The sequence below is a fragment of the Cavia porcellus genome, unplaced genomic scaffold (assembly GCF_034190915.1).
Source record: "Cavia porcellus strain 051 isolate PalLab524CR breed Dunkin Hartley unplaced genomic scaffold, mCavPor4.1 scaffold_9, whole genome shotgun sequence".
NCBI classification, from domain to species: Eukaryota; Metazoa; Chordata; class Mammalia; order Rodentia; family Caviidae; genus Cavia; species Cavia porcellus.
Genome location: NW_026947492.1, coordinates 17102785 through 17118031, shown reverse-complemented (window position 1 = coordinate 17118031; position 15247 = coordinate 17102785). Strand labels below are relative to the sequence as shown.

Sequence of the window (15247 nt, the reverse complement as noted above, 5' to 3'; positions counted from 1 at the left end):
GGCAACAAAGGCTTTAAACAAAAATCAAAGGTAGGGGAGTGGTCTGTGAAAACATAGGTTTGGATAAATATGCCAAAGAATAGGGCAGAAGCATCCTAGAAAATGCATGAACTGGCATTTTAAGAAATCAACTTTGATGATTATGCTTGTAAAGTACTTGAAAATCAGAGTCATCGTAGGAACTTATATTGAATGTTCTTGTTTTCTACTAACAGCTACTGGGCTGTAATACATTACTTTAAAAAGAACAATAACAAATAATTTTAATGCATACCTTGACTTGCCAGCTTTTCTGCAAACTCTGATGTCAGGAGAGTGTAGACTATCTCTTCACTGTTTTAGCCATTTCAGACAGTGTTCTTGGCAGTGTAGCTACTTTTCCCAGTCTCGTCTAGAATTTAAAAACTTATCACTGTTCCAACAAGAGAAAGCATTTGAAGCAGCCGTCTCTAGCTCAGCATGGAGAAAAGCATGCCCTTTATCCTTAGGAAAACTTTGTTATATTAAAGGTATGAAGGGATGAGCAAATCACAGTTGCCACTACTACTAAGGGACTAGAGGTGCCATTCAGTGCTGGTCACCTCAGCCATGATCCTTTATGTCAGCCCAGTGGAGACTCACTTCCTGAGCCTCATTAAGTCATCTCACTGCCACTCACAGTTATCCACAAATCTTTACACGCTCAGGATATTTTTCCTAAAATGCTCACAATTTGATCTGCTTCTCATATAATCACCTTTGGTGGTGTTTTCTCTGACTTACTGATATTTCATTCTTTCATTTCCATGTTGTGTTAGAAATAATGGAGATAAAACCCACACTGTCATGTTGCATCAAAATGCGATTTAATTACTGATAACTGTGTTATACAATATTGAATTAAAGAGTGTGGTTTAGGTTGTCGGTGTAGAACTCTTAATTCTTCCCCACTTAATGAATTTTACTACTGTTTTGTAGCTTTGGAATTCTTTTCAAAGATTCTAGTTTCATTTATATCGCAATGTGCCCCTCACAGGAAGTGTAGCAGGCTTATTAGGTCCTGGACCACATGATGCATGGTAACTCTACTGCTGACAGCAAGGCTGGCATCAGACGTTCGTGTATGTCTGCAGATCTGACATCATAAAAAATTTTGAGTCTGGGGGACTCTGAATTGCAATAGCAACTGCTATCATCTCAAGGGGAAGCATTTCCATTCCCACTGAATTTTAATTGAAATAACAAATATCTGAGAAAATAACTAATTATATCCACGTATGTGAGCTAAGTATGTCCACCTGTATGAACTGTGTCTACAAAATGTCGGGATAGTCCCCAGTAAACCAAGAAAAGAGTGTTGAGACAGTGAGTAGCAAGAATGAATAGACCCAAGATAAAATTAAATGTCTATAAAGTCATTTGCTTTGAATGTAGTCTGTCTTTCTTTCTTTCTTTCCTTCTTGCTTTCTTCCTTTCTTTCTATACCAGGAATCAAATTCAGGACCTTGTGCTTGCCAGTCAGGCACACTGTGCTATATCTTGGACCAAAATTTCTTCCTTTTAAAAGAATATGCAGATCCCTTGATGTGTTCCAGTGAATACAGTATTTCATTTCTTCATGAAAAATTATATTAGTTTTAATGTATTTCATACATGGGTAATATATTCACCCATTCTTCTTTAAAACTTATGTAAGTCTTTTGAGAAATTGTGTCCTGGGAAAGTCATTTAATGTTTCTACCTGAAAAAATATTTTTCACTCACTTGTTAAGTAAGTCAATAATTTGGAAAGTTTATTAACACATGTAACAAATAATACAATTTGACACTGTTATACTACTTTTAACTTTGGTATTGGGAATTTTGGCAAGAGCAGTAGTTCTAGAAATTAAAATTGCATGGTATATCAACATATACAACCACATTATTACTCAAAACTTCTCTCTATGGTATGAATATTAATTATGAGATGTTTAAAGCTCTTGGGAAATGATTTCTGGCATTATGTGCAAAATAAAAGGCTTAATTTATTTTAGGAGTAACAGTAAATAAATGTTTGCAGTACATTATTAATTATACACAGTTTCATTATGGGATTGATTTTTGACTCAGAAAGAAAAACTTGAGAAGATTAGCTGAAACTAGATAATTACCCATTCATGTTAAATTCTACACCTCATTCATTAAATGATTTAATATGTCACCCAAACCAAAATGATTCAATTTGTCTCAGTGATGATGATCACCATTTTGAGATCTTCAAACTTCCTAACTTTAAACAAGAAGTCTTTTGAGGCCCTTGGGCAAAATAAATTATACTTTTAAACTATGTTTGAGGAAATAAAATTATTCATGGGATGGGAAACAATTCATCAAAAACAATAATGAAAACTACTGGTACTGCATATGAAACAAGAGATGGATTTCAAAATTTTATATTGAAAGAAGTCAGGTCAAAAAGGAAACAGATTTCATGATTCTGTTTAAAATAAATGCCAAATGATGGCAAATCTCTAGAAAAAGAAAATATGATGGTGATTGACTAGAGCTGAAGTTTAAATAAGCATGATTATAAATGATCATGAATTTACTCTTATTAGAGTGAAATATTATAAAATTAGAATCGATGATGCCTGTGCAGATTCTCTAAGCACAGGACCCCTGGGAAGTCTCAAACATCTGAATCCAATGTGTATTGTGGAGAAAAAGATGCTCAGCAGTTATAATTCAAAAGCTTTAAAGACCAAATACAGCTAACATGTTAATGCACCAACTTCCCATAGGGGATTTCAACATGGTATATGTATACAGGCACTAATAAATGAAAAAAATACAGAACCTGACTGTACATAAGGGCTGCCATATATCGGTGCATTAGTCTGAGCAGTCCTGAGGGAAGGGAGGAGGGAAAGGGGAGAGCAGGGAAGAGAGGGTCTCCTGCACTCTAATTGCTCCCTCTGTGCCACACCTTCGTCTGTGGCCTCCAGGGATGAGGGCCTCAAGGAAGCTAGAGACATTTATTCTCTCCTGAGGAGATTCATCCTGCCCCTTCCCTCAGAGCTGGAGGTGCTGCTGGCTCCAGGCTTCTATACATGAGAGTCTGGGTCTGAGTGTGAAAAACCCTTAGCCTTTTTGGCCTCATAATCTGGCTTTTCAGTTTCCACACTCTAAGGGCAAAACCAGTGGTTGCAGTAATGTGGGGCCTGGGTTTTACCTCAGTATGATAACAGATCCATGCATTATGTCGATGCTTTTTCTTTGGCTACTGTCTCCTTTCATGTTCAAGTCTTCTCAGGGTTCTATGGGCTCCAGGAAGATGGTAGAATGCAGGAGTAACTCTGTTTGAGTTTGAGTAATGACTGAATGAGATCCTCGGTACTTTCTAACTAAATGAAGGCTTTAAAATCTTCCATGTGGTTGCATAGAACTCATTTGTTGCATAAAACTATAATGAAGCCTAAAATCTGCACTGAAGCAGGTTAATTTTTTAACATTGATCATCATGTTGTTTTTCCCTAAGTTGCATATTATATTTTTCCTCTTGTGTTATTCGACAAACACCAGTTTTCATTTGTTCTGCTTGACAGAGAAAGTAACTTCACGAATCATCCACTTCATTAGGTAAGCCAGACAGTTCCTACTCTCTTTACAAAGAGCCTGTGAAGTAAAGGCTTCTTAGAAGCAAACATTAGCACCTTCAATGTATTTTTCAATCAAGGGTGTGTGGGAGCACAATTTCAGTAAATAGTTTATATAGGTTAAATCTGCTATTGAGCCAGATGTTAACACTAGCAAATATATACATACATATTGCATATTAAGTATTATTTTCCCTTCTGTTTTGTTATTTATCCACTAGTCAAATTTAATTGTTCAGTTATTCTGAGGAATAATGGGAAAAACAGTTTTGAGAAATTTCTACCTTAATAGTTAATGCCAGGTACTCACACAATGTAATACTGAAGAATAAAGCAGCATTAAAATTAGAATATATCATTTAAGCAAGGTTGGGTGTGTCAGCATTACATTATTTTTTATAAGAACCATAAGGTAATAGTGTACTATTTGTAGAGATTTAGGGGAAATTTAAAGACCTTTTTCAACATGATTGGGAGTCACGATGTGGAAAGCAGACACGACACTAAAAATCAGATGTATCCAATTTGGAGGCTTATTCCATGTTCTTAATTCCACCCTACCTTTAATTTTGAGGAAACACTTGAAAAACAAGGATGACATACATGCAGCAACACATTAATTACCACAGGAAATAGACTGAGTCCCATTTAGAAGTACTTTATGGTACGTAGATATCAACAGTTTCCAGTGGGTTCCTGAGCGGAGATATGTGTGCTGCAGGAAAGATCCCCTTGGTGAGGTTGTTCTTTCATCTTCCAGGACTAACAGGCACCTGAGGATGTGGAATCACACTGCAATAACTGAGTTTCTCCTGATGGGAATCATTCTCACAGCTGGCTGGAAAATGTGTTCTTTGTCCTTTTTCTGGCCTTCTACCTGCTCACGTTCCTCGGAAACCTGCTCATTCTTCTGGCCATCCTCACCTCCGCCAACCTCCACACTCCTATGTATTTCTTCCTGGGAAACCTGTCAGTGTTAGACATCTTTTTCCCTTCGGTGAGTTCTCCCAAAATGATACTCTACTTAATGGGGCAAAGCCGCACCACCTCTTACCAGGGCTGTGCCTCTCAGCTCTTCTTCTACCACTTCCTGGGCTGCACCAAGTGCTTCCTGTACACAGTGATGGCCTATGACCGCTTTGCTGCCATCTGTCACCCTCTGCAGTACACAGTCATCATGAGCTATATTGTGTGTGTCGCCATGGCTCTACGCAACTGGCTGGGGAGCTGTCTGCATGCATCTGTCCTCACCTTCCTCATCTTCAGGTTACCCTACTGGGCCCAAGTGAGGTGCACAACTTTTTCTGTGATATCCCCGTGGTGCTGCCGCTGGCCTGTGCAGACATCACCCTAGTGCAGGTGGTGAGTTTCACCAACGTGGGGATGGTTGCGCTCCTGTGTTTTCTCCTTATCCTCACTTCCTACACCTGTATTGCTCTGTCCATATTAAAAATTAGTTCATTGGAAGGCAGGAGCCGAGCCTTCTCCACTTGTAGTGCCTACTTGACCTCCGTTCTGGTGATCCTCATTTATCTGCAGCCTGCTTCCGGCCCCTGGCTGGATTCTATGGTTCAGGTGCTGAATAATATTGTGACGCCTTCTCTGAATCCTTTGATTTATTCCTTGAGAAACAAAGAGGTAAAGTTGGCTCTGAGGAAGGCACTGAGCCAAGGGGTGCACCCCTGTGGGGGGTGAGCTTCACACCACGGTCATCTTTGCACTTTGCCTGGCATTCATCTGAATGCAGGGCCTCATATTTTATCTGGTTTCTGTGTGGGGTTTGTAGCAAGAAGGTGACATTGTACAGTTTATAGTGAAATTAATGTTTGTATGTTTATACAATAATTTATTCTTCAAAAGTTTTCAATATTTGCCACACTGTGTACTGTGCTATGCACTTTAGAGATAAATATATAAATTAAATGATATTTATATGAATTTGATCATATGATTATCTTGGTGTCCTCATTTTTTTCACTATGTCTTCACCTTTTCACATTCTTAGTATCACAGGAGTCCAGTTTGACTATATCCTTGCTTGTATCTTTTGTTTCTTATTTTTAAAAATTGTTTTATACTTATTCTAATGATATAATGTATTATATTATTATTGCTTTTGTTTGAATTTCCCTGATGACTATTGATGTTAGATATTATTTCATTTGGTTCTTGACCTTCTATATGTCTTATTTAGAAAATAATTGTGTGATGTACCAGTATTTTCTCCTATTGTGGACTTTTGTCCTTTACCTTACTGGCAATGCTATTTATGCAGAATCACTTTACATTTTGATGATGTACTGGTTATTTATCTTTTCTTTTATTATTTATGCTTTTATCATGGTCCCTTGAAACCATTGAAAAGCAGTGGTCATATAGATTTACTCTTATATTTTCTTCTGTGTTTTATAGTTTGGTTCTTAAATTAGACTTAAAATTCATTTTGGATTAATCTTTATGTGTTGTGTGAGATACAGGTTCACATTCATTCTTTCGAATGTTGACATCCAATTGTTTCAGGGCCATCATTGAGATTATTTTTACCCATTGAATGATCTTCGCTTCATAGATACTTTTTTGATTTAGTGCTTCTCAGTTCTAATCCTCTGATCCATTTATATCTATTCCTTATGGCAGACCACACTGTCTTAATTATCACTGCCTTTTACTCCAGTTTGAAACTGGGAAGTGTGAAGTCTACTTTCTAGTTCTTTTTTTGAAGTGTTTGCATTAATTCCTGCTATTCTGCATCAATTTCTACAAGGCAGGCTGCTGAGATTATTATAGGGAATATACTGAATCTGTCGATTAATTTGGTAAGACTTGCCAACCTAACAATATTAAGTCTTCTAATCCAGGAACATAACATAGTTTTCCATTTGTCTAGATATCCTTTAATGTGTTCAATAACATTTTGTGGTTTTTAATCTTTAAGTTCAGAATTCTTTGACTTTCTTGGTTATATTTATTCCTCATATTTTATTCTTCTAGATGCTACTATAAATAAAATTATTTCCTTGTGTCCTTTGAAAATTTTTAATTGTTGTTATATAAAGCACAATTGATTTTTGCATATGATCTTAGGTTATTAGTACTAATTTAGTGGATATCTTAGGATTTTAGTGTATACCACTTTATACTTTGTAAATAGAAATAGTTTGTCTATTCTTTCCTTTGTGGATTTTTTAAACCTTTTTTTTTTTTTTTTCTTAATTGCTGTGGTTAGAAACTCTTGTGCAACGTGAACTGGCAATTCTGAGGACAAATATTCTTTTCTTCCTCCTCACCTTAAGGCAAAGCATCCAGTATTTTACCATCAAATATTTGTTCACTGTGGGTTTTTCATTGATATCATTCATTATATTAAAGAAGTTCCATGTGCTTCTAGTTTGTTGAATATTTCTATGATGGCGAAATATTTTTGTCAAGTGCTTTTTGTGTTTATTGGGATGATTATGCGGTTCCTATGTGCAAGCAGTTTTGATTATTGTGTATAACATTAATTGACTTTTGAAAGTCAGTCGAAGTTGAATATTTGGGATAAATCTTCACTTGGTTAAGATATATAAATCTTTTTATACTTGGTGAATTCATTGTGTGAGTATCTTGTTGAGGATTGTGGTATACATACTATTAGCAGATATTGGCTTGTCATTTTGTTCTTTTCTGTGATGACATACTTGTATCAGGATAATTCTGGTTTGATAGAATAGTTCTGGAAAGTTTTTCCCTCTTGTTTTGGGGGAAGGGTTTTGAACAATTGGTATCAATACTTTCATAGAACTATAGCAAAGTAGAGTTCTGGGTCTTCACTTGTAGGTAATTTTGATGATTACCATTAAAGATATTTACTTTTTATAGTTGTATTTAATTTTTCTTCTGTAACCTGTTTGTCATATATATCTTTTAAGAATTTGACAGCTATTCTAAGTTACTTAATTTACTGACATACAGTTGTTTCTATTGTTACTTATATATATATATATATATATATATATATATATATAATTTCAATCATGCTTGTTTTTTTATTTTTGACTCAAGTAACTCAAGTCTTTGTTTAGCTTTTAATGGTAAGTCTAGTTAAAGATGGTCTATGTTACTGTTTCAAATATCTTTTGCTTATTATATACATTATTGGTAGTCTGTTCTTGCTTATTCATTTCTACTCCATTTTATAAATGGCACTATGTTTATCTATAACCACTCCAATTTCTTCTAAACCTACTATTTCTCACATCTTTTTACTCTTACCAGAAACATTTTCTTTTGCACCTGTGTCACATGTAATACACTACTTACAGGTTGTTATGGCTTATATCTAGATGAACCCTCAAATATTCATGTGGTCACAGGCAGGGTTTTCATAAATCAAGTTTACGAAGCTGGGATTGAATAATCCTAGTGCCTCACTAGGATGAAGAATCCTGAGTGTTATATAAGATACAAGGGACAAAAAGAGGGTTACTATTTTCATTTGCTACTTGTTTTTTTTTTTTTTTTTTTTGCCTGCCTTGATTTGTCATGGGCAGTTTATCCTCTGTGGTAGAACTCTGCCATGCCATCCTGTCTTGGAGCCAGTCAGCTATGCACTGAAACCTCTATGATCCATGAGACAAATAACATTCATCCTTTAACTCTGGGTTTTGGATATTTTATCTCAACAGTAAGAAAAGTAAGTAGGACCTAACTATTTCTTCCTGTTTGCACTGCATGCTTGAGGGGCATCTCCTTTCTCCCTTGACCTTTGGCTATTCAGCCCTGCTTTGTATTAGGAGTAGCTGTCTCTATGGGCTAGAGAAGGGAACATCCTTATGGAACATCCTTAGTGAGAGATACTGTGTCAGAAGTGGAACATCTGCCATCACAGTGAATCATAGCTCCATGAATGGAAATATATTATTATAAAATGCATTCATCTGTGGAGAGTCTCATTTGGGGGCTTATTTCTTTTCAGTTTTGGTGGAGACTATACCAATCACTTTTCCATATCAGCATATAACACATAATTGCCAATATTTAGAGAACAGACTTCTAGAATCTATCCAGGATATCCTATGTGTATACTATACACTAAAGAAAATGAAAAGCTCATTAATCCATTTCTTTAACAGAATAATATTTTTGTATTTTCTGCTTAGTTTTCATTTAAGCAATGAAGTAAGTTTGATAAATGAGATGAAAATTACATTAATATATGATCCAATTCGATTGAAATGCTATTGAGTCACATGAAATCATATAGAAGTTTTGGCTTCTCTAAATTTGTGATTCTGAACTTGTGCTATAACTAAAAGTTTCCACCATTTGTCACTGCTCAACAACAGAATTTTCTTATTTTCAATATTTATAATCCTAAGTGAAAAAGAGTTGTTGAATATAAGCACAAACATGTTTTCTTTAGAGAATAGTATTAGAAAGTCTATACAATCATTACATTAATGGAAGATTTCTATTTTCAGGAACACACCCACTATGATACTGCAGAAGTAACTTCTGCTGCCCACAAACCACACTGTTATGTTCTAGTCTTACCAAACCTTGGATCATCATGTGCATTTGCATAAAGCCTTGATTTTCTTCAATTCTCCCATGGCTCTCATCCTGATCATTCTAAGTCTCCACCATCATTGAAAGTTTTCCCCTCCTTTTACCCCAATATTCTATTCCTTTTCCCAATATTCAAGATGTTTTATCCTTATTCCATAGTATTTTTCTCTGTCTTACTGTCTTCACTAAAATGCTTCGGAAAAATGAAATATCTCTCTCTTTCTCTCTCTCTCTCTCTCTCTCTCTCTCTCTCTCTCTCTCTCTCTCTCTCACACACACACACACACACACACACACACACACCAAGTCTTGTTTTCTTCTATTTTCCCCTGGACACAAAAGCAGAGGGTAACTCTGATTCCTTGAGAGTTGCACTGGACCCTATTATAGTTTCTGCATATTTCCGTGTGACCCACCCTACAAGACTGTGCATGGGACAATGTCAGGGTCCTTCCTATCCCCTTTCTCCCTAACAGGGGGACTCTGGAAGCCAAGAAAGCAGTCCTATCTGAAACTTTTCATGACTAAGAAATAATTTGTGCTCTGTATAGTCCCTGGAATTTTGACTTAATTGCTATTGTGATGTAGTCTATTCTACACTGACACAACGCTGCTCATCATTTATTGTTAAGTAAACTGGTGATCCTTACCTTTTTAGCATGTAACTGACACTTTTATTAAATATTGAAAGAAGGTACTGATTATGTTGGACACTCAATCTGAAGCAGCACAGAGAAAATGAGAGATAAGGAGATGAAGGAGGAGCCCTTTAATGGGGGCATAGGAGAGCTTCACAGGGCAGGAGGCACATAAGCTCTCAACAAGAACAAAGAAGTGGGACTTTTATCAGTTTTGGCTGGGGGAGCAGTTTGGGAGGTGGGCAAAATGACATATTAACCACTGACTAGAAGGAGCATCTGCCTGTGTAAAACAGGAAACAGAAAAATTACTTGGGGTGGGGGGTGGAGGCTTGGGTGGTTGTAGAGACTTGGGATTGGACCTCTCCAATCCCAAGGGAGCACGAGGTTTATCTCTGGAACCCCCAGGAGAATATAGAAGTTACTCTTGAAGAGAGAAGTTGTTTTTCTGGGTCTGGCACCGAGTTGAGAGGATGTAGTTAAATCCCAGGCTAGCAGAATCTATTAGGTTCTATCTTTTGAACAACTTATGTTTATTTATTGTGAAGATATTGTAGGTAGCAATTAAAAAATTAGGCGAGGTGCTGGAAATACTGGCTAGCAGTTAAATTGGTAAAGGGACTTCTGACATTTCCAAATAACCCAAAAATGCAGCTCTCTGAGTAAAGTTGACTAATTATATTACAATTTGGTTGAACATGCACATTTATTGTTCAAATCTCACTCACAGTGGGTTGTATTTGAAACTCCTTAAGTCATCAAAGGAAACCCTTTTCTCCTGTGTAACTCCAAGTGGCTCTTCAGTCTGCATTCCATTCAGCCCATCTCATGGTCATGTCCGAACGTGGCATTAAGAGAATTTGTTGCCTGTAGGATTTTGCTATGTTGCCCCTATGGGTTTTCTTTTTTGAACACTGGGAATTGAACTCAGGACTTTGCACTTGCTGGGCAGGCACTTGCACCACTGAGCTGTGGCTCCAACTCTCTACATATAGGCTTTTATGACTCTGTTTACTTTTCTTTGCATTTTCACACCTCAGCACATAGTTGTGTTTATTTTTTATTCTTCATTTTTTGAATTTTGCTTGTCTTAAATATTTTCCAGTTTACATCATTTCTTTTTTATTCTAGACAAAATACCAGTATACTTGGAATTGGTAAGTCTATAAAACAGCTGATTTTCCATTTTAATTCCTAGTTATAAGTAAAAATAGACAATTACAGTCCTTAGATTCTATTTGCTGAAGTTATTCTGATTGTTTTATAGCTCAGAATTAGTATTAAAGTTTGCTTTCTGGGAGCTGGGGATTTAGCTCAGCGGCATAAGCGCCTGCCTTGCAAGCAGGCAGTCGTGAGTTTTTATTGGTATCCCCATACCAATAAAAAGGAAAAAGACAAAAAAAAAAAAGGTTGCTTTCTGCTAAATTTTGGAAATTAGTCTCCATATTTTTGTCTTATTTAAACAAATGCAATTTTAAAAATCTTAGAGAACTGAGAGAAAATATTTCATCTTCAGCTAGCATTCTACAAATATTTACCATCCAGAATTGTGCAGCACTTTTGATAAATTGTAAAGGTAAACATCATAAACGTGAGCCTTGAGAAATTGTGCAATATCAGTTTTCATTTTGAATTTTAGAAAACTGTTCTTGTAGAAAGTTCTCAAGAATAGAACTTGGGAAAATGTATCTGGTTTGAACAAATTGTGAAATGTTCTCAAAAATGTAATTTTTCAACCCGGTAATGTCTCTTTTGCTATCTGTTAACTTTGCTTAAAATTCATTGCCTTAGGTTTGGCATTCACACCTTAAATTTATGCTTTCTGAAAGCAGAACTGCTGCAAATGATTTTCCTTGGGCAACATTATTTTTTTTCTTCTTTCTTTATACGTAAAGCCATGAAGCTCTCAGTGTGATGTGTTTCCTATTTAAGCAAAGGGTTTGGAAATCTTTCTCTTTTGTCAACATAAGGGCTGCGCAACCTTCTCCTTTTGCTACTTGGACCATTCACTTCACTGTGCCCTTCTCCAGGCAGGGGCTTCACTCATGGTCACCTTGCCCCCTCCCTGAGTGTCTCCCTCTACAAGAAAAGCTGTCAGTCATTTCCTTTCTTTCAAGTGGTCCTTCCAAACATTTCTAATTTAATTGCTTGATTAAAATTGTTGAATTAAAATTTCCTTGCATTTCTGTATTTTTGAAAACTTGACTCCAAACTTTATGATGAACAGAATTTAAGTAAATATTAAAGTAAGAAGTTTTCCTTTTATGGTGACTTGAAAATACTTTTGGAAACGATGTGAAAGTATCTGCATTCTTAAAGTAGTGCTGTGAGGATTAAATGAGCTAAAGAAAATGCTTTAACCACAGCTAATTCATACTAAATTGTTAATGAAATGTTTAATTTAAAACTTTCAGATAACCAGATTCTGAGAATTGTTGTTTGCATGCTGTTTCAGTGATATTCTAGGCATTTTTATAGCACACTTATTTAGTTTTCTAACCTTTATTAACATGTCATTAACAGATGAAAATTGCATCTATTTGGAGGTTACATAGTGTTGGTTGTTATAGATATATATTGTGAAGCAATTAACATAATCAATCTAATTAACATATCTATCACTTCCAATAATTATTTTTATATGGTGGCAAAACACTTGAGTGGACTGTTTTATGAAAGGTTAAATATACAATGTAATTTTATTAACCATAATTATCACACTGTACTTTTCATTTTCAGAACTTTATCAAGTTGTAATTTCCACCCAAATCTCTTTTACCCCAACACTAAGCTTCCAACTAACATTATATTTTCTTTCCAAGAGTTTGACTTTTCTTTAGATTCTTTCTTTAGACTGAAATGAGATTGGACAGTGTTTGTCTTTCCCTGTCTATACTTTGCTGACATTAAGTGTGATGCCCGATTCCTTCAACTATGTCCTCAGTCTTGTAGGTGTTCATGCTGTCTTCACTATTCATTTGTTGATGGAGCTGGATCATTTATGTGTCTTGGCTATTTTGAAAATGTACAGTGGATAGAGGAGCACAGATATCTCCTTGACATACTAACTGGATTTTCTTAGATTTGTACCAAGAACTGAAATTGCTGTATCATATGTAATTCTTTTACCTGTTTGATTATACCCTTCATACTTTTTTCCATTGGCAGCACCAACTTTCATTTCTACCAGACATGCACAGGAGTTTCCCTCCTTCACATTTTTATCAACACTTAGCCTTTTGATAACAGATATCCAAACAGCTATTTTATTTTGGTTTTGGGCTGCAGTTTCCTGTTGATTAGTGGTGTTGAACATATTTTCATGTACTTGTTTGCAATTTGTCCCTTTAGGAAGTCTATTCAAGTATTTGCTTATTTTTGATGTTAATTTTTTGTTATTGTTCTTAAGTTGTAAGTTGTATGAATGCTTTATATAATTTGGATATTAGCCCTTAGCAGATACATTCATCCTATTTAATTGGTTATCTTTTCATTTTTTTGAATCTTAATTTACTTTGTTGAAACATTTTGGTTTTATGTAGCCACACTGCTTCTTTTTGCTTTTGTTGACCACATTGCATAGTACTTTTAAGGAGGCAGAAAGCAGCTTTCTTTCTGTCACTGAAAATAAATTAATATTGAGTTTTATAATATTATTTATAAAACAAACACACTTTATGTCAATTATTTTAATAAATTTGATATTCCCAAATTTATTAATTTTTAAGAATTTTTTGGTGCCAGAGATTAAACTCATAACCTTATGTTTGCTAAGCAAGCACTTATGCCTGAGCTAAACTCCCAGCTATTTTTAAAGGAATTTATAGTTAAATGTGTGAACATTAAAAATCATAAAAAATACTCTTCTAGAATAATTCACCAACAAAACCATGAACTTTATTGAACTTGTGATCTGCTACATAATTTCTAAATTTCCCTTACCATGATCAGAACCCCAGGAGATGTGTGCTGTTGTATAAGTTCACATGGTGAGTAATGAATTTGGTTTAGGTTTAATGCAAGAATATGTGGTAGCAAAGTGCATTTTCTGACTTTTACACTACTTTGTTTCCATGAAATTTTTTAAACTTGCTGTTTTTTTAGGAGGCAGGGTACTGTCCGTGAATAAAGTTGCAATAACAAAGTATGTATTTTTGTATAGTTACATGCTTCTTGCACCAGTGTGGCATTAAAACTTGACCATATTAATTACTGATTGTTTTAATTTATGTATCACCATAGAGCTTTTCCTAAAAATATTTCCAATAGAACATAAAACACAACACATGTTGCCATTCTTCTGATACTTGATTTACATTCCAAATACCTAATCTGACTCTCTCCTTCGTTTATTTATGTGGTCCATGTCAAGCTGTAGCCTCTTCAATGAATAATATGGTGGTGATTCTGTAGTTATTCATCCATATAAATCTTAGTAAGTTTTCTTTAGGATGTTCCTCAGACAATTGGCTCATGCCATCTTCACAGATGTTGCCTTACCTTTGCAGGAACCCCTGATCCATACTGTCAGTGCTAGACAGCACTTAAAGGTAGATGATTTCTCTTTACTCAAATTCTCATTTTGTCAGTTTGAGGCCATACTAATTTTAGTTTTCAGAATTTTACCTGTATCAGGGCATTCAGTCAACCTTTATATGTCCAAAGAAACTGTCCATTCCCTCCTTGAGTTCAATTGTTTATCTTCTGTGTCATGACTGACCTCACCCTAGACACCCTGAAACTTGGAAGATCTTTTTCAGTCCTGTTTCTTACTGTATTTTGTAAACAATGGTAAGAAAACAGAAAAGATGGAAAAGTTGCAATGCAAACATTAGTTGCAATGAAATAATATTGCATTGAAAATATTAGTGAATTGCTGGAAAATAAAGGTAAATGGTGGTTTTAATCGTTATAACCAAAAAGCAAGGTGAGACAAGACCCAATTTGATGCAATTAGAATGAAAAAGGTGAAATCTCAGTAGATACTGCCCAAACCAAAGACATTAGCAACTCATTCTCCATCCTGTCTACTAATAAATTATAGAGTTCTGAATAAATAGATAAATTGTTAGATACATATAAGTTACCAAAATTGCATCAAGATGATTTGAAAATTCTCAATCATTCAAGAACATGCAAGGGTATTGAAGCAGCAATAAATAGCCTACCATCCAAGAAAATCTTAGATTCTGAATTCCTGCTGAATTCTTCAAAACACTCATGGAAGTTTTAATAGCAATACTCTCAAGCTTTTAGAGAAATTGGAAAGGAAAGATTACTCCCAAAGTCATGCATGGAAGCTACCTAAAACCAAACAAGGATTCAATCAGAAAAGACAAACATAGGTCAGTTTCCTCAATGAAAAGAGATGCAAAAATCCTCAACAAGGTACTGGCAAACAGAAAGAAATGAACCATCAAAAATTGTGTCATGACCAAGTAG

General features: G+C 35.3%; 1 pseudogene; it reads left to right on the top strand.

The window, feature by feature from the left end:
* Positions 1-1489: 1489 nt before the first annotated feature.
* On the top strand, positions 1490-5312 carry LOC100720258 (olfactory receptor 10D3-like; annotated as a pseudogene).
* Positions 5313-15247: the final 9935 nt, after the last annotated feature.